Here is a 19,854-nt window from a genome sequence, read left to right on the forward strand (position 1 = left end):
TCTTTTCATTCTGCAGCGTATAAAACATGGTTTCCAGCACAACAGATTAATAAATAATTCGTGTTCGTCTAAGCTAGACACTTCAGCATGAACTGCCCCACCCTCTGCCCCCATGGCTGCCGCTGTGGGTGCTCCTCCTACCTCCCCATCCCGTCCCCAGCGTCACACCATTCACATCAGGGTCCCCGGGGACAGTGCTAAGGCCTCAGCCTTCTTCAGAAGGTCCCTCGGTGGTTCCAATGTGCAGTCGAGGTTGAGACCTACAGGGGATCAGCATCCACAGATCAGCATTGAGGCAAATTAGAAGTTCTAAATGAAGTCTTGTCACTCAGTCCCGCTTGGTGTTGATTTTCCTCTTCAGAGAGTTGCTAGAATTCTCTAAAATTTCTAAATTCTTCAGACATTTAAAATACACAACAGCAGAGAGAGAGAACACACAATCCAAGGACTGTACCTCATGTTGAGCAACCTATACAAAGTTCACAAAAAGTAGCATAAAATGTCATTGTTTTATTGCTACAGTGTATCTTTTCTTCACTGCTCATAGAATTTTTTTTTTTTACTTTATTGTGCTAACCAGTTCACATTTCTAATGGAAGAGATTAATTACACTGTCACGCCTGAACACTTTGTATACACATTTTACTCTCAAAGGAGAGTTTTTGGCTTTTGTTTTGCGACATATTTCATTCTTAATTAAAGCCTCTTCACACAGAACCATGGTGTCAGGTGTAAGTCGAGTTACTGAGAGTTGGTTCAAGCACCTACTATGCGCCAGAAACATAGAGTGTAATTCTGAAAATATGTTATTTAATTCAGTCCTCACAGCTCTCTGAGGTACGCATCATTGTCCCCACTTAGAGGAGAGAAGCCAAGGCTCAGGGGGTGGAGTGACTGACCTGTCACACAGGCACTTGCCTGCAGGGCTGCAGGTCCGGGTTCTACTGGGCCGGCCAGTGGCAGGCACTTCTGCTAAGGAGTGTTGTCTGACTCCCGCGACGCGTCGGGCGGAATTAGACTAAATGACAACCTTCTCAAAAAACAACTTTGTTTCTTTAGACTTGAGTAACTTTTCTATAGGTTTAATATAAATTTTAGCTGACAGCTGCTTAAACACAGGCAACAAAGAGAACTTGGCAACTGTCACCTTTAAGGTACAGGATTCGGGGGGTGACGGGGGAGGACAGGCTACGTGAATCTATGAGACTCTCCAAACTTCAGAAAGATCTAACCAGGCAGAACTGTGTGTCTGAGTCCCCAGAAAAAAACAGTGGTACAACACATTGGAATTCATGATTTTTAAAGGTATTTCTAGGTACTACCATTAAATCATAAAATTATTTAGACAGCTAAAGATTATGGGGCTGAAAAATGCTCAGACAATGTTGAGGGCTGGTAGTTATTAGATATCTAATTGTAGGGGAAAGGGAAACAAATCGCCCAGACTATTTAAGGAAACATCTATTACCTAAATCTTCACATTGATTTTGATAAGTTAATATATATATATCACGCAAGCTTTGCTCTGTAAGAGTGACGTGCAGAACTCACGGCTCACCTCTAGTAAATATAAGATTTTTTGGCATAGAATTTGTGTCCCAATTTCAGGCCTGTGCACATTTTTCCTTAACTTCATTTTCCTTATTTCAAGTTAATTTTATTTTATGGAGTATATGCATCTTTTCTGTCACAGTGGGAGTATATAGACATAAAATAATTTTATGCAGAATATCTGCTTGGGTGCCATAGTAAATAAGATACTATAGCCAAATTCTGGATAACTATTTTCTAACTAATCAATCCTCAAAAACAAAATTATTAGCTATTAATGATATACTCTAATGTCTATGGAGACATCAAATAAACTCTCCCTATTATATCGCCCAAAAACAATGTGTGGCTTTCAGAGGGAAAAACACAGAAGTTCCTTGCTATGGCTCTTAATAGACAGGAGGGCCCCTGGCTGGTGTAGCTCAGTGGATAGTGTTGGGTGGTGTATCAAAGCGTCACAGGTTCGATTCCCAGTCAAGGGTACCTACCTGGGTTGCAGGTACGATCTCTGGCCCTGGTTGGGGCTCGTGCAGGAGGCAACCAATGTATGTATCTCTCTCATACCGGTTTCTCTCTCTCACTCTCCCCCTCTCCCCCTCTCCCCGAATCCCTCCCGCCATTCCACTTCTCTAAAAATCAATAAAAAAAATATTCTTGAGTGAGGATTAACAACAACAACAAAAAAAAGACAGAAGGGGAAGGAGGCACTGTAAATAACTATCTCGGAATCTCTGTGAATGGCACAGAAAGACAGCCTTCTGTCTCCTTCTGTGGGGTCATCCTCCTACTCCCCAAAGACTTGACAGAACAGGGCTAGGCCCAGGGAAGAAAGAGGCAAAATGCAGGCAGTTTAGGCCTGTCTTCGGTTAATTATCAGCCAGAATGCTGGGTCGCAAGATCACAAACTTACAAGATCTGGTTATCTTACAAGCAAAGTGATTTGTTAAGAAAGTGTCAGGAGTTTACCGAGTGGATGGGAAGGGAGAAACAAGATTAGAAAATGGCAGGAACTAAGGCAGCTGTGGAGAACCAAGAGGCAGAAAGCACTGAAAGGTGTTTTTTTCAGTAAGAATAGTTTGCTCAGGACAGACAGACACTGGGCATGATAAGGTGGCTGCAGCATCACTGTCCAACACGGGACCCTGTCCCCACCGGACACTGAACCTATGCTTGGATAAATTCAAACCAGCCCTCTGCCTTTTTATCATTCACTCAAAACAGAAAGTGCTAAGCAGGAAGACCCAGCTGGCTGAACAAAGTCATGCATTCACGTTCTGGCGGAGAAGTGGGGAGCCCCGCCCCCGACTGGCCTCCTGCCTGTGAACACTGGTGCAGCACACAGACAGGGCTTATTGTGCTGCCTGTGCGGTAGGAGTTGGTTAGCACGTTGAATGTCCCCCCACATTCGAACTCCCTTTTGCTGGAGACAGAGTTCTGAATTCCATTAAAACTCGCACATTTTGACATTCTCTCAAATAGGAACAGGTGGGGCAGTCCAGAAGTTGATAAATATCCCTACAAAACTTGAATGAGATAAGCCAAAAAGTCCTCTTAGCGCATATGTAATCCAGCCTAACTCAGCAGGATAGGCAATTCATCATCCTTTTACATTACACTCTCTTCAAACTTTTTCTCCCTTAACTTGGTAGAAGCTATGGTCAAAACACTGTAGAAATAAACCTTAACTTTAAAAATGGATTCTTTTTGCAACATCTCAGGTTCAGGAAATGTGAGTTAAGCTATGTCACTTCAGGGAAAAACAAGAGCATATAAAAAGCATTCAACTTTTTCAATTTCTGTATTTTTAGTTTTATTTGATGAAAATGATTTCCCTTAAAACACCATGTAAAGGAGAGTTTTAATGCCATTACCTATGATGAAATGTGTTTGTGGTTGCTTTTATTTTTTTTAATTTTTTTTCCTTTATTGATTTTAGAGAGAGGAAGTGGGAGGGAGAGAGAGAGAGAGAAACATCAATGAGAGAGAACATCAATTGGCCGCCTCCTGCGTGAAGATCAAGGCCCACAACCTGGGCATGTGCCCTGACCGGGAATCGAACTGGAGACCTCTTGATGCATGGGTCGATGCTCAACCACTGAGCCACACCGGCCGGACATGTGGCTACTTTTAAATAAGCAAATTCTGTGTTCTTCTCTTGGTACCACAAAGGGCTTGTTGTGAGTGTCAGTCTGAGGACATCAGAGCCAATGGCTTCTATATCTGAAGCTGCTGTCCGTCCCCGAGCAAGGGCTCAGGACAGAAGGGTGGCATAGCTTCATCAGCAGATTGCTATCCCATACTGAGTATTAGTATGTCCCAGGAAAGTGTTAAAGGAAATAACTGTCCTTGGGTGTTTTTTCTTTCTTTATTTGAGTGATGTGTTTGCCATCTTAAGTCAATTTGATTTCATTAAGTCGAGTGACAGAAATTCACAGTTTGGAGTGTGCATACATCTATTATAACTTACAAACAGGAAGAGCCAGATCCAACATGGCTGCATTAGGAGACAAGTATAATTTTCATGAGTTGAAGTTTCTTTGACACTTGCTGCAAAGAAGCCCAGAGCCTCTGCCTGGAAGTTGGATTGGTGCATGTCCCGTGACGTTTGCAAGAAACAAAGGCCAACTGGTAAGTATGACATTTAGAAGGGTCAACTTGGATTTTATCTCCAACTGTGTATTCTTTTTGCCAACATATAAATTATTCATTTAATAGAGCTTTAATTGTTTCATTTAGGAAAAGGAAAACATGAAATAAATCCTACTTCAACTATTTCAGGGTTTAGGATCCAACAAGGATTTCCAAGTTCTATAAAACCAGTTCTACATTATTAATGTCTCTTTAATCTCACAGATCGTAAAACCTTCCATTGTTAGGACACACAGAAGAAATAAAAGGAAAGAAACACAGCTAGGATTAAGGCATTTTATGAATAGGACAGGCGCCTGCCAGACTGGGTACAACAAATATAGCTGGAAAGCCTGCTTAGAAATTTGTTCCCAACAGTGATTCTAGCTTTCAACTCCCAAAAACAAAATTTTAAAAATTCTCCAACATAGTTCACCTGTAGGGATTCCATGAGGAAAAAAAAAAATCCATTTACCAACTATAAATCAGTAATGCGAAATGTCCAATTGTCATTGGAATTGACTTTCCGGATTCTCTATATACTTATTATCTACGATTTAAAAAATCAATGCTCTGGCCAGTTTGGCTCAGCAGTCGGAGCGTCGGCATGAGGACCTGAGAGGCTCAGGTTCGGTTAAGACATGTGCCTCAGTTGCACTTTGTCCCCGGCCCCGGTTGGGGTCATGTGGGTGGTGACCAGTAGCTGTCTCTCTCTCACATCAATGTTTCTCTCTTTCTCTTCCTCCCTCTCTCCTTCCCGCTCTATCTGAAGATAAATGCAAAAATATCCTCAGGTGAGGATAAAAAAAAATCAATTAAGAAAAGTATATCATAGAAAAAAATGAGTATGTTCACAAAGACAAGAATCGTAGAAAAGAAAAAGAACGAAAAAAAATTAATTAAGAACAGAGATCATGGAGTCAAAATTTCTGGATTCAAACTTAGCTCTAGTATAATGGTTCTCAACCGTGGTCCAAATCAAGAACAACAACATCTGAGAACTTGCTTAAAACGCAAGTTCTGAAGCCTGACCTCAAACCTACTGAATCAGAAACTCACGATGGTGCTCAGCAGTCTATGCTTCCACAAACCCTCCAGGTGTTCTCGCTGCTTGCGAAAGTGTAAGAACTACTGTTATAGCATTTACCACGTGTATCATCTCGACCATGGTAACAATTTTGAGTCTTGATTTTCTCGTCTGTAAAATGGGGGGAAGGAGAAAATAACAGTCTCTCTCTCTCTCTCTCTCTCTCTCTCTCTCTCTCTCAAAGAGTCTTTGAAAAGATTTTTAAAAAGCAATTCAAATTCATGAACATCCTTAGAAGGGTGTGGGCACAGCACAGTGGCCAATGAGTCTTAGCTCTGGGTGAGCTAAAACTCATCTAAGGTAACCATGCTGGGAAATGATTAGTTACTTTGTGTGGTTTGTTGTGATAACACACCCCTTTTCTGCATTTGCAAAGTGATTTCACATACATTATGTCATTTGATCCTCACAGAATGCCCTTGAGATAAGAGGGGTAGGAATTATACCCCTCTTTCTATCTGTATCTAATGAATATGTATTGGTTACCTAGCTACCTTGCGTTCAGCCCTGTGCTTAGGTGCTGGGACAGAATGTGAACAAGATAAAGGTCCCCTTCCTCCAGGAGCTGACATTCTCATTTAATTCAATGCAACCAGCGAGGCACACGGTTCTGCGTGAACTATATATCAGGGAGAAGGCTTACTGAAAATATAGACTCTTTGGCCAGGCTCCTAAGAGTGTGATTCATTAGTATTGGGTTGGGGCCCTGGGATCAGATTTTTTATAACCTTCCCAGATGATATATATACAGATGGTCCAGGAGAAAACATGGAGAAAAGCCAGCCGAGGCCATGCATCCTTGTGTGTAAGAACGAGTCCTTACAACCAGCATGAGTCTCCTGGTAGGAGCTCAAACTACAGGCGAGAAGGGGACCGCTCCTTGACTAACAGATCTCCCTTGGGCTGATCTCCAAGGGTTAGATTTAAGTAGTTTAAAAATAACAAACATCCCCAGTCTCTCCCCCAGAGAAGTCTGGATTACTCCCTGACCCAGTGATGCAGAGTCCTAGTCCCTCAGGTCCCCCTAGGGGCATTCTGACAGTCGCTCTATTAACATAACGAAAGACCCGTTCACTGCTCTGCTCAGAAATTCCAAGGGTTTTAAGAGCTCTGTGCTGGAAATGGAGACCAAGACCAAATACATGTTTCTTATTGTAAGTCACAACATCACAGCCTTCAACATATACATGTTAGGAACATATAAATGTTGAAGGGACACAATTCAGTCCATGGCTCTTGGACTGGGCCTTGAGGCATTCGAGGGAAAAAAAGCAAAGGATGCTTCAGCTCAACTAGAGTGTGATGTTCCAGAGCCCAGACTCTGGGTCTGGGGAGCCTGGGTTTACATCCGGACCGTGTCACTTTGTAGCTAGATGACCTTAACCGAGTCATCTTTATTTTGCGTCAGCGTCCTATAAACCAAAATTAATTTTAGACTAAAATAAAGAATAATAAGCATTTATTTGGGCAAAAGGAGCTGCAGCCTAGGAGACACAGATACAGGGAACAACCTCAACTGTGTTCCCCAAAGGTTTATTTCTCGCTCCTGCTGCATGTGCATTGTAGGTATAGAAAGCGGTGACCCCCGGTCCTCGAGTCCCAGACATGACCGCTGCCAGTCCTGTGACGGAAGGGAAAGCTCTCGGGGCTTTGTGTGGGTGGAGACAAAGCCTGGGCCTTCCTTTCACAAGTCATTGTCCAGAATTAGTCATATGACTCCGCCGACCTCCACAGGGGCTAATAAATGCAATTACACCCGCAAAATTAGAGAAGAATTAGAAAATCAGTGAGCAGCCACAATCATTATCTTGAAATCATTTTACAGATGATTAAACCGAACTTTAGCAATAAATAACATCCTCAAAATAACAGAATCAGTAAGTACCCCGAGAAACAGAAATCTTCCTTTCTTCCCACGGCAGCCACTACAAAAGAGACTAAAACTCCAGCCCCATCTCCAAGGGCTCTTTCAGGAACCCGAACTAATTCAATACATTTGCTTGGGGTGAGCCCTGTTGGGTGAGGGTTCAGAGATGAAGACATCAATCCTGTTTGCAAAGAGGTCATACTCCACTGGAAGAGACAGTCACGGCACAATGGACATAAGACACTGCAGACGGTGATAAGTGACGGGCCACAGGGATGCACATATGAACTAAGCGATATCCAACTGCAGAAGGGGAAAGACGTCTGCAGGGTGAGTAAGGAAAGGCTCACAGGAGAGACAATGTTTAAGGCAAACATGGAGGAATACGCAGCGTTTTGCTGGTAGGAAATGAGCAGAAGAGCCCAGGCAGAGCCGACAGAATGGACGCACAGCCGAGGGCTTTATTTGGAAACTGAGGAGCCCAGCAGAGTTGGTCCATAAGCGTTCCTGAGGTCAAGAGTGTCAGACACTTACAGAGGACTTTGGAATTTGAGAGTGAAGAACCTAGAATGGTCTGCCAAGGATTATTTTTTTTTCCCCCTTTCTTTCCCCAAGTTGAAATGCTGGTTAATGTTTTTGAGTAATAATATTTGGGTTAGACAGGAAATTGAGGCAATATGGAAAGAATGGAGCCAGAAAGAAGAATAAAAATGTTTCCAGGCTAGATCACCTCATCAAAGCAAAGAATGACAACTATGGTTATCTTGGCCGATCATCCAAAAATCCTAAAATTACAACTGATCTCCTAGGATGGAAATTAATATCCACCAAAAAGACCATGAACGTGGTTAGTTAGGGACATAACGGGCCAATTCAGCTACCAGTTGCACAAATCTTTGAGGACAAAGATAACTAGACAGGAGCATAAACAAGAGCAGGTAGGTTGGCCAACAATATCCATGAGATCATTAGAATGTCCCAACTGTCCCCCATATCTGAGCATCTGTATTGGATACATCCAGACTGGACAGGCCTTTTGAACAAAACCCATCATCGGACAGATAAAAACACAAATGCAGAAAGGGTGTAAGCACCCAATTCACACAGTTTTCCGCAGACCCAGCTTTCAAATCCAGGTGCAGTAATACCCGTGTCACAGACTGGGTTTGCTCTAAGTGAAAGTACCACAGGCGTCCTGGCACAGCGTTGGTTCCCACGGCGCCGCTGGCCCCTCAGAGAATCAGCTCCCTGTGACCAGTGGGGCTTTTCTCTATTTGCTTCTGTAACAAATAGTTCACAGGATCCTCCTGGGAGCCGTCGCCTTCTGTGAGTGTGTGTACAGAAGAGAGTTTATGTATTGAAAAGCTCAAAGAATAAGAATTTTGATGGGTAATGATGTATAAAATCCTTACTATTTGCTTATACAGTCACCTCTTGATTATGCTGTAATGGATTATCTAATTTTCAGATTATCCTTGTTCTCTGTTGTTTTTTTAAATCCTCACCTGAGGATATGTTTCCATTTATCTTCAGACAGAGTGGGAGGGAGGGAGGGAGACAGGGAGAGGGGCGGGAGAGAGAGAGAAGCATTGAAGTGAGAGAGACACATCGACTAGCTGCCTCCTGCGCGACCCCAACCAGGGCTGGGGACCAAACCACAATGGAGGTGCACGCCCTTGACCGGAATCAAACCCAAGACTCTCTGGTCTTCAGGCCAATGCTCCAGCCGCTGATCCAAACCGGCCAGAACTCTGTTCTTGTTTTTAAAAAGAAGGTTGCAGCAGAGAGGAAAGGAGATACATTGTTTTCCAGCCAAATCTTCAATGTTAGCAGTTCTCATATTGTATGAAACAGGACCCTTGCATATATTAGTGTCTAAGCCCCTCATTTAAAAGGTGTTATGGCAGCTGTCACATCTATATGCTTCATCTTCTTCACTGAAACCAGAGACCAAAGTATATAAAAAAAAAAAAAAAAAAAAGTATTTTGATAAAATACATAAAAAATTCGATGCTTTTCATAAAATACCAAGAAGGCTATTCAGCTATCACCATGTGGTGCCAATAACTTGAATAAATGGTAAAATTCAAAATGGAAACCTAGGTCGAACCCATGCAATGATCCGTATATTTAAAGAGTAGAGGAAAGCTGTCAGTAGTCTCTTAGGCTATTCCACCCACGGCACGGCTTCCATTACCACCTATTTACAGGTGATTTAGAAATGTGTGTCTCTTGCCCTGGCCGGTTTGGCTCAGCGGTTAGAGCGTCGGCCTGCGGTCCGGAGAGACCCGGGTTTGGTTCCCGCTAAGGGCACGTACCTCGGTTGCAGTTTGTCCCCAGCCCTGGTTGGTCGTGCGGGTGGCGGCCACTCGATGTGTCCCTTTCACATCAATGTTTCTCTCTCTCTCTCTCTCTCTTCCTCTCTCTCCCTCCCACTCTGTCTGTACAAAAAATGGAAAAATGTCCTCAGATGAGGATTAAAATAAATAAATAAATAAAAATAAATAAAAATGTATGTCTCTTCTGAGCTTCAGACCGGATTTGCTTGCTATGGGAAAATAAGACCGGAATTATAATTTAAATCCAAATTTAAATCAAAGGAGACTTCTTCACCATCCCAAAGTCCTATGACTCTCACACCTCAGTTTTTTCAACATGACAAGTTCTCTTTTATCAGGTAAAATCCATACTCTCTCTCTCTCTCTGAAAAATGCTTGAGGTAAGTAAAGGAAGACAGAGGGTTGTGAAACTCAAGTTGAGGAGAGGAATCTGATATACTACATTAGGGAGGGAAAGAAAGGATGAACCTACACATTAGCAAACTTCTAAAGAGCTACTTCAAAGGGGAGCTAATATGCATTTAAAAACATCCAAACTACTGGTCAAGTATTAAGGTTTGTGTCCTTTGAAGAATTTTCCTTTGTCTACCTAGCAGAGTGATGATGTGTAGCTCTCTGTGTTATGGGGATTGATAGATTTCATTATTTTCCAACTGCCCCCTTGGTATCTCCATGTGGATACTCCAAAGCTATCCATCACATCCAAACCCAAAGTCATGATCTTTCTTTGAAAGCTCACTGTAGGTTTTCTGTTGTATCATGAAGACAACATACATATAACTAATGAAGCAGAAATCTCTCTCTCTCTCTCTGTCATCCCCATATTCAATCCATCACCAAGTGCTATCAGTATGTGCCTTCTTCCTGATCCAGGATTGAAATTCTTTCAATACTTTCTCATTACTATTAAAAGTGTACTTTGAACTTTACAGGGTCTTGACATGTCTACTGCTCTAGTTTCATCTTTCGTCACTCTGTCTAGAACGTCTTTCCATAGTGCCCCTTTCAGCCCTTCCAATAGTCCACGCTACGTCCTTCCCTCCAGTCTTCCACACGTGTTCCTCTCCTGAACACCTCTACATGGAGATGGATCTTGCGATCTATAGCAATACCTAGAAGGGGCCTCTAACTCAGAATTTTATCAAGACAGCATCATTCATTAAGAGTGATGACGTTACATTTTGAAAAGAGTAAACTATATCGGCTTAACGAATAGTTAATATAAGCATGAATACGGGACATAGCGTTATAGGCCACACCTACCAATAATATGTAGTCATCATTCACCCAGTAAAGTGTTGCTACTTGTGGTTTTCAGATAATGTAGTTTTACATTTTGTATCAAAGTTTTAAATGTGCAATCTGTTATCCTATTTGCAAACACTTTGCGAAGTGGTTCAGCTTGCACCAAGCACAAAGGCGAGAGGGCTGGCACCACAGCGCCACAGTTCCCGGACAGCTGAAGGACCATGGCAGATTCACACACTCTAAAGCCCTTTGATTTGGGAATTGGATGCCTTCTGGGACCTCAATATGTGTTTTTATTTTCCCCTCAACCTACTAATTCTCCAAGAGACCTTGATTTTGTCAAGATGATTTTGCCAACCAGAATACTTTTTAGGGATAGAACTCCTTCAACAGAAGTGCAGTTGGAGAGGCTGGAACACCTTTCCAAATGTAATAGCATTTTTTTTTTTTTTCAAAATCAAACAAACAAAAATGAAACAAATATATAGATGTGATGTTAAGACTATGATTTTTTTAAAAAAAAACTATCATGAGGCACAATGAAATACACCATTGAAAATTCAAACCTAAAGGCAGTACAAAGGATGGTGGCTTTTTTATGCTCTGGTGACTCCGTAATGTCAAGTGAATGATACTGGCCCTTGTCCCTGAGAGCCTGTCACCCCATCCCCCACTGCCCGGTCATACTTCCCGTGATGTTAAGACGAAGCTAAGCTTCTGCTCTGGTTGGCAAGAGATTTTTGGTAACACCTTCACATTATGGAAAAGATTCCTCCCTGCGATGACTAAGGAGAATGTCTCTCATGCCAGTGATGTCCATCATCCACCCGCCATCATTCGGACGCACACCATCTGCCTCCCAGCTACGTGCTCGACTCTGGAAAGACTGATGGCAAAGAATTGTCTCTCCACATGGGGCTGTTGGGAACTGACTCCAGGTCACAGTTTCAGGACTATGCTTTTACGTACTGGTTTCTGAAGAGATCTCTGCAATGACTGCAGTTAAAACGCTGAGTTTTTATTTAATATGCCCCTTAAAATTCCGGCTGAGATTCCGTGACCAGGTAAATGTCTCTCTAGTTCCATGATTTCTGGGCTCAGTAGGTGAGGAGCACAGGATCTTTCAGAAAATTCTATATTAAACTCAGGCTTTTTATTTATTTATTTATTTATTTTTTAATCCTCACCCGAGGACATTTTTCCATCTTTTGTACAGATAGAGTGGGAGGGAGAGAGAGGAAGAGAGAGAGAGAGAAACATCGATAGGAAAGGGACACATCGAGTGGCTGCCACCCGCACGACCAACCAGAGCCGGGGACAAACTGCAACCGAAGTACGTGCCCTTAGCGGGAACCGAACCCGGGTCTCTCCGGACCACAGGCCGACGCTCTAACCGCTGAGCCAAACTGGCCAGGGCTAAACTCAGGCTTTTTGATTGGGGCATAACTCCCCAGTTGTTTATCCTGACAACCCCCTAATGTCCCAGAATCATAAACTATATAATACTTTGTTTCTAACATATGTAAATCATATTTTTTTTTCTAATTTTTATTCCCCAACGATAATAACTTAGAGTTTTGATTTTGGGTGTTTTAAACCATCCGTGCTCAGGTATGAACACTGACATGGATATGCCACTGAATGAACCGGGTTTATAATATTGAAGAGTCCATCACTTACCCTGAAGCTGAGCTTCCATCCAAAGCAAGAGGAGCCATAGCATTGCCGCGGTAAATATCCCTGTCTCCAAGGCTGTGCAGCTGGCTCATCCGCCAGGAATTTCGGGGTGGAAAGATATTTTTGTGTTGTCTGTGAATTTTGTTTACCCCATTCCAGCTCTTCCTCTTAAGGTGGATTTCTAAAACCTAGATACATGAGAGGGAAATCTGATATAGTGGCGATAAAGAAAGCAATGGAAAAAACATTCTTCCTGCTAACTCTCCTCCTACGCCATTTATTCACATTCAAGCTCAAGATGTATAATGTCACATGAAAGGGAACACAACCCTTTTTTGGCCATAGAATTATGAAGATAACATTAAAAATGAATCCCTGTTTACCTGTAATTTGCATTGCTAAGCCTCTCAAATGAAACCTGTTTGTGATTAGGCTCTAAGCCAATGTGAAGGGATGACCTCTTAAAAAAATAAAAGCTTTGTAACAGAAAATAAGGAAGAGTCTTAATAATAGCCCAAGGAGTAGGTCTGTGATAAATCTAGTCTCGGAAACTAATAAAGAACTTTGCATCTGCAGTCATGACTGAGTCTTGTCACCGACACTATTAGTCCAAGTCTCAGAATATCTGTAGGAGGATCATAAGAAGAGGACCCGTCGAAGTTTGTGTCATTCGGCATGAGACCCTCTGAGTTTCCTTGGATTCATTAATACAAGTCACTCAAACAGGGGGCGACCGGGCACCAGCACTTCAAGCCTTGTTTAGCTCAAACAGACACAAAGGACTTTTTGTACTTTGTCTTCTAATAGGCTTTGCTCTGAAAATCTTCCACCATTCCTCTGCCAAATCCTAGCCCATGCCATATGTCATGCCCAGCAATGACGTTAGGTAATAAACTCCGTGTTCCTGTGATGTACCCCTCCCCAGCCCTCGCTGGTGACATTGCCTGTAGAGAACGCCAGGCTCTCCTGTTTGCAGAGAGACCCTCTGTTAGGACATGATGATTCATGTAGCTCCAGCAACTGGCTATTGCAGCTACATAAACACCTCCCTTGGGGCTTCCCAAAGAAGCATGGCCCACATTTACCACGTCCTATTTTTTTCAGGACAGAGAAGGCTAACTCTAAAAAAGAAAAGAAAAAAGCTAATGACTTTCTAGAAATAAATAGATGTCATAGAATATATGTATACATATATATGTGTATATATATATATTCAGAAATATCTGATAACAGAAATGTTAGCCCTCTCCCTTAAGATGGTAGGCATATAAAAAATCTGGAAACAAGTGAAACTCGCTGGGAAGGCTGGTGGGCAGGGAGAGGCGTCCTTGAAGCGCTGGTCCCAGGGGGCTATGCGCAGGGCGCTGGAGGCCCCACACACCCTCAGCAGGTGTCGGAGCCCCTGCCCTGCCCTCTCTGCCTGAACCAGCCCCCCAGGCAGCTCTCCCCGGGACCCGCACCCGCCTGGCTGCAGTGGGAAGTGCCGTGTGGGTTTTGTGTTCCCCTGAGTTTACTCAGGTGTAAGTATAAAACTGATGGCAGTTGGAAAAGGTCAACATTACATATTCATTTTATTTTAAATAATTGATGATGTTTCCTGTCTCTGCCTACATTAATTGCTCTCAGGTGTTAGAAAATGGCTCAGTGAGTTGCCTTTTAATGTATTTCTTTGGAAAGACAGTGTGGCTGCTCTTTGGAATACTAAAAGCAGCTTGGACCGTGCAGGACTTCCTAACTGGAGGTTAATAAAGGGGAACTGAACCCACACACTGCTGCTGTGCACCACGTGGAGAAAAAGGATGTTTCTAACTGTACAGCCCAGGATGTGAGCAATGACTTGATCCAGCCTCAGAATGGGACTCATGTTTACCCAGATTCTTCTGCTTGGATGTGGCAGTAGAAACCAATCTGATATTTTCCGAGGTAGTGACACTAATAATGAAGCATGAAATACAAAGTCATTTTTCACCATCAGTCCACGGGGAGATATTTTCTCTCAAGTACAGCCCACGAGTATCTTTTCAAAGAATGCAGAGCCTTCCAAAGGAATGAAATGTTATCTTTTTAAAAATCTGATCATACATATGGAGGAGCCAGCTTCTCAAAACAATGTTGGTTCCGCTGCTTTTAAAAATATGAATGGCCACACTTATAGCCATATATAAAAGGGTCTGTTCTTTTTGTTATACATGCTATTTTGAAGGAGAAGTTGGGCAAACAACGCAGCTGATTCTAAGGCACAGCTCCATGTGTACATTCCGCACTGGTGCTTCTAGGAGTCTAATTATAATGTGTATTTACTTACAGGAGATCAAGAGACTTACTTTTAAAACATTTTTTTCTGTAATGTGTGCTTCCAGCATGGGACACTAATCAAATCCAAACTGAATTGACTGAGAGTCGAGCTGAATCTTAGGAGCAAAACAATTGGCTTTTGAGAGCGAGCTGGTGGCCTTGGGAAATAGCTTCAGGGGGAAGCAGGTGATACTTGGGGTGTCATCATCCAATCATTCTGTGTACAACTGGCTAGGTCTGTCCTTAGCGATCTTAGATCTCTCTGTGAGGGAAGGACTTTGGTGTCATCCATTTTCCTCTTGCTTCTTTTCAGTTTGTGGGTTACACAGAGGGAAGTCCAAGAGAGTCCTAGATAACGTTCAGATTTAGGGTCTATATTTTTTGTGTTATCAGTAAAATGGTAACAGTAACTAAAAGAGCATTGCTCTCAGTCTAAATTTTGATTGATTAGGAAGATTTTCTAGCCACTGTAAGTCATAACCTGATCATTAGCCTAATCATTCCGTTGACTCTGCCTATACATATGCACACAACATGTGTGCAACATTCAAAGATACAGCTAGGTATGTGACTGTGCATATGTGCACACACATGCACCCGCCCGCCCGCCCGCGCATGCGCGCACACACACATACACACAAGTCAATACAACAGCTGTTCAGCATTATTTACAATATATTGGCATCAATGCTGACCTAAAGAGCTGAAGAAAATAACAGGCCATATTTTCAGCTTAATAAAACCCTGCAGTAGGAAGCCCTTTATGAACAATTACAAGCATTTGCTGGAAATACATTTGCTGATTTAACAAACTGGATAGGACAAATGTTTAACATGCTGTCGTAATGATGTTCAGATGCTTTTCCTAGTATCCACTGATCTGAGATAATGCGTTCTTGCCCAATCATTCTACAAAGCAGCAGCAGAAATAAATAAATAAATAGATGTAATGTGATGCGCTCTCACAATAGCAGAGCTGCTGACTGCCCCTGACAGATGGAAAAAAAAAAAAAGTCGATATGATGTCTGAGACAGCCCAGGCTCAGCACTGCAGAATAAATTACATGATTCGCTGAATGCCTGGGCTTCGCTCAGACATACAAAAAAATTGGAAAGATAAAAGCTTGCATTGGCTTCAGATGATATTTACTGCTTGATGGATTTACTAGCAGCCCCAGTACAGTCATACTGTATTGAATTATCGGCCTCTATTTAGCTGTGTGTCCGTCGGAGCTTGAGTGTCCATTTAAGCGTAAGTGAGCTGGAGGCCCGCCAAGCCTCGCAGAGGCTCTGGGTACAGAGGAAGACACAAGCTAATGGCCACCAGCTTCAAGACAGGGTGCTTGAAGACACCGGGGGAGGCAACAAAGCCCAGCTACAAAGTACTTTCTTATCAATATTAATGCCAAAATAAATATTAATGGAGGCTGGCCAGCACAACATTTTTGAATGTGCCTTGTTTTCTTTGTATTTTAACACAAATGGCTGGAAATGACTGTGTGATTTTTCCCCCGTCTGCCTTTCTTGCTCTGAATCGGAGAAGGAATTGGGGAAAGACCATTAGCTTGACTACTACCCGTTGTCACAGCAGCAGGGTTTCTATAAGGCAAAGGAGGCTAATAAAATGCTGGCTTTAAGAGGTATACGGCTGCCAATGAAATATATGATTAGAATAGTAATGTACAGTTCAACAGCTATTGTTATGGATTCTTTATTGCATTGTGCTATTGCAGTTCAACTGAGAAGTAGCATTTCATGAACCAGGAGCCCATGAGGGAAACTGAATTATCTTAGCTTCAAAAAGAGAAGGCGGTGTGGGGGACAAAGGGTAGAGGGGAGAGCTCTTTCTGCCTGATTTTGCGGTGAACCTACAAGTGCCCTAGAAAATAAAGTTTTTGAGTGAAATGAACACACACACACACAACAGAGAGTGCAGGTGTGCCGGGTGTGTTGGGCGTGGGGGTGGGGCCAGGAGAGTTAAGTGCATAGGGCACTGGATTGAGATACGCGGCGTCTCAAATGCAGGTGAACTGAAATTTTGCACACTGTGTGTACAATGGGGAAGCGAGGGTAATGGAAGAGATGGAGCAGTTGAAGACAGGTCCAGGTCTAGCGATTATTCCCAGGTGAATGGCTACTGATGGGAGAGATCAGGGGAGGGTTACGGAGCAGGGCTCCAGAGTCAGGTCCATGGCGAGACCTCCGATATCTGTGCGTGCCAGATGCCTAAGTGTGCAAAGTCAGCTTCGAGAGGATTTTTGTCTAAATGCCCCACAGGGTCTGGTGGAGTGCCAAGGACGTACCTTAGGATCAAACTGTCTAGATGTCCAGGCCCGGCCCCACCGAGGGCTAACTTTCAGACTTTGGAAAGTTACTAAGCATTCCTGTGCCTCACTGTCCCCACCTTCAAGTAATGAGAATAACAATATTTTTCTTATAAGGTTGTTGTTGGGAATGTTGCATAATCTACAGAAGCACTTAGCCCATAGGCATCAATACCTGATGTTTATTATCATCATCAACGTAACAACAAACACCGTGGACCTGATAGTGGTGTAACTATAAGGCCCAGCCGGCCAGTGCCACGACATGAGCAGACCCGGACAGAGACGGTGCGTGATGACTCCTAATACCTGCCAACGATGCTATTGTCAGAAGCTAGAATAATCTGCAGACCACAGGCAAGTCGCCGCGGCAAACACATGTGGAGCGAGGGCCTCCCTTCCGAAACCCGCTGTGTCGCAGAGAGAAGGGCAAGTGCGACTGAATTTGGCAGTCACTGCCATCTGCCTGAGGAAGTGAGCCTAAGAGACCCTGCTGCTTGGCTGGGAGGCAGGGTTTGTAGATTTGCACCTGTGTCACCTCAGGACCCAGCCAGCAGGAGCCTTTCTGCAGGGGAAACAGCACGGCTGTGGCAGGAACCACCTGTGCTATCTGGTGACAGAAGAGCTTCTTGTCCTAGCAGCAATGGATGTATCATCTCTGGAATTGATGCGGAAAAGTGGTTTTAAATGTATTTATTTATTTTTTAAATCCTCACCAAGGATATTTTTCTATTTATTTTCAGACAGAGTGGGAGGGAGTGCGAGAGAAACATCGATGGGAGAGAGACACATCAATTGGTTGCTTCCCACACGCCCACAGAACCCCAACCAGATCCAGGGACCAAACTGCAACTGAGGTTGATGCCCTAGACTGGAATCCAACCAGCGACTCTTTGGTCTGCAGGCTGATGCTCTAACTGCTGAACCAAACAGGCCAGGGCCAACTTTTTTCATTAATATATATATTTAGCCAGTCTATAATGTTATGTTGTTAATACTAAGATGTATGGCTTCTTTAAAAATGACAAGTTGAGCTCTGGCCAGTTTTCTCAGTGGTTAGAGCGTTGGCCCGCAGACCGATGACTCGCAGGTTTGATTCTGGTCAAGGGCACGTACCTCGGTTGTGGTTCGTCCCCAGCCCTGATCAGGGTCGTGTGGGCGGCAACCTGTCGATGTGTCCCTTTCCCATCGATGTTTCTCTCTCTCTCTCTCTCCCCCTCAAACTCTATCTGAAGATACAAGAAAAAAAAAAATCCTCCATGAGGATTAAAAAAAAACTGAACCACTTGAGTGAACACTTTGAAAAAGTGGAGTATTACATGTAAGTCCCACATTCTGACATCAAAAATAGCAACAACAAATGCTTTACCTTCATTTGCCGGTATCACTGCCAATTATTTATACTTAGAGCCTCCAGCTTTCTCGCAGTAGCTGTGTGAACACTGACAGAGGGTTACAATTCAGCAGGTGTGGTGAATGCCAAGTCAAATGTATTATCCTTCACTAATGGTCACTTATAGACAGTGTGGCTCAGTTGAAATCTATCGGTAATTAGAGTTAACACTAGATGTGTTCACAGGACCCTGGTTAATGGATGTGTTAATTAATTATTCTTCTCTGTGACAGACCCTGGCACTTGTTTGGTCTCTAGTTGGGACAAAGACAGATCACAGAATATTAGAGTGAGAAGTCATCCCGTCCAACCCCCTCACGACACACAGGCACACGTTCACAAGACCCATGAAACTATGGAAGTGCTGGACAGCGGCTGCCGAGCAATGCTGAGCATCTAGTAAAATTAAATCCCTATGGTGTGACTATTTACAATCTGCACATAGACTAATGGGGAGAACACAAAGAGTAAGAAAAAAACAGCTAACCTTAAGATTGAAGTGATTAATAGGAAAGCTCTCTTGGGACCAATCAATACTGGACCACTATTCTCCAGTATATTTATGAACAACCTAGAAGATGGATGATGTGAGAAGCAGTTGAATTTGTCGATGACAAAATTGAAAGAAGATAGTGAACTACTGTAGGAAAAAAAAATTAAGGAAATCATGTACTAAAACTAAAATGAATGAGCCAAAAAAAAAAGTTTGGCTGCCCTGGAGTTCCTCAGGAAAAAAGGATGAGAGAAACTATGCATTATTCAGGAAGAATCTTTTCTAAATATTCAAGAGCAGACAATTTGATTAAAGACCCAGATAATTGCTATGAATAATTTTGTTAATAAGTAAGCACAAACGGAACTGGTAGACATTCATTCTGTACAAGATAAAAGTAAATCAACTCCAGCCACGTTGCCTCTGGTCTCTGAGAACTCATCCTTAACTTGTCCACCGTGTCAGACTTCCCTGAGAGCATTGTTTCATTCCCCCCGGCTTTGCTAATTTGTGTCTTCATGTGATACCCACAACCAAACACAGCTAACAATCTCCCAAAGGGTGCCCCCAGCTATGCCCTTTACATGCAAGACACTGAAGAAATCTGGGACCAGGACATTGGGCCCCCTTCGCTCTGAATGCTCAAGACAGGTAAAAATCATCAAGTGTTTGGCACGCTGAATGGAGCTGCCTTGCATTTTGAAATTCTACTTAGAAACGTTAAGTTGTGAGTGAATGTAGAGCCTCCTGAAATTGCTCCCAGGCCCAGCAGTAGAATTTGCTAGCAGGGGTGGAGTCATTCCTTCTTCTTTTTATCCTGGTGACCACTGGGTCGGGAAGCCACCTTTCCCTCTGGGTCCCACTGCTGTCTCTGGTAACCATGACCCCGGGGATGGCTCCTGACACACGACTGTGGGCTCTGACAGCGCTCGTGTTCTAAGAGAATGTAAAA

General features: G+C 43.1%; 1 pseudogene; it reads right to left on the bottom strand.

Moving 5' to 3' along the window:
* The window catches only part of LOC118642075, a 50,355-nt pseudogene extending 37,281 nt beyond the window's left edge, over positions 1-13,074 (bottom strand).
* Between the last annotated feature and the right edge of the window lie 6,780 nt (positions 13,075-19,854).

This window comes from Molossus molossus, unplaced genomic scaffold (genome assembly GCF_014108415.1).
Source record: "Molossus molossus isolate mMolMol1 unplaced genomic scaffold, mMolMol1.p scaffold_m16_p_3, whole genome shotgun sequence".
In the NCBI taxonomy this organism is placed as follows: Eukaryota; Metazoa; Chordata; class Mammalia; order Chiroptera; family Molossidae; genus Molossus; species Molossus molossus.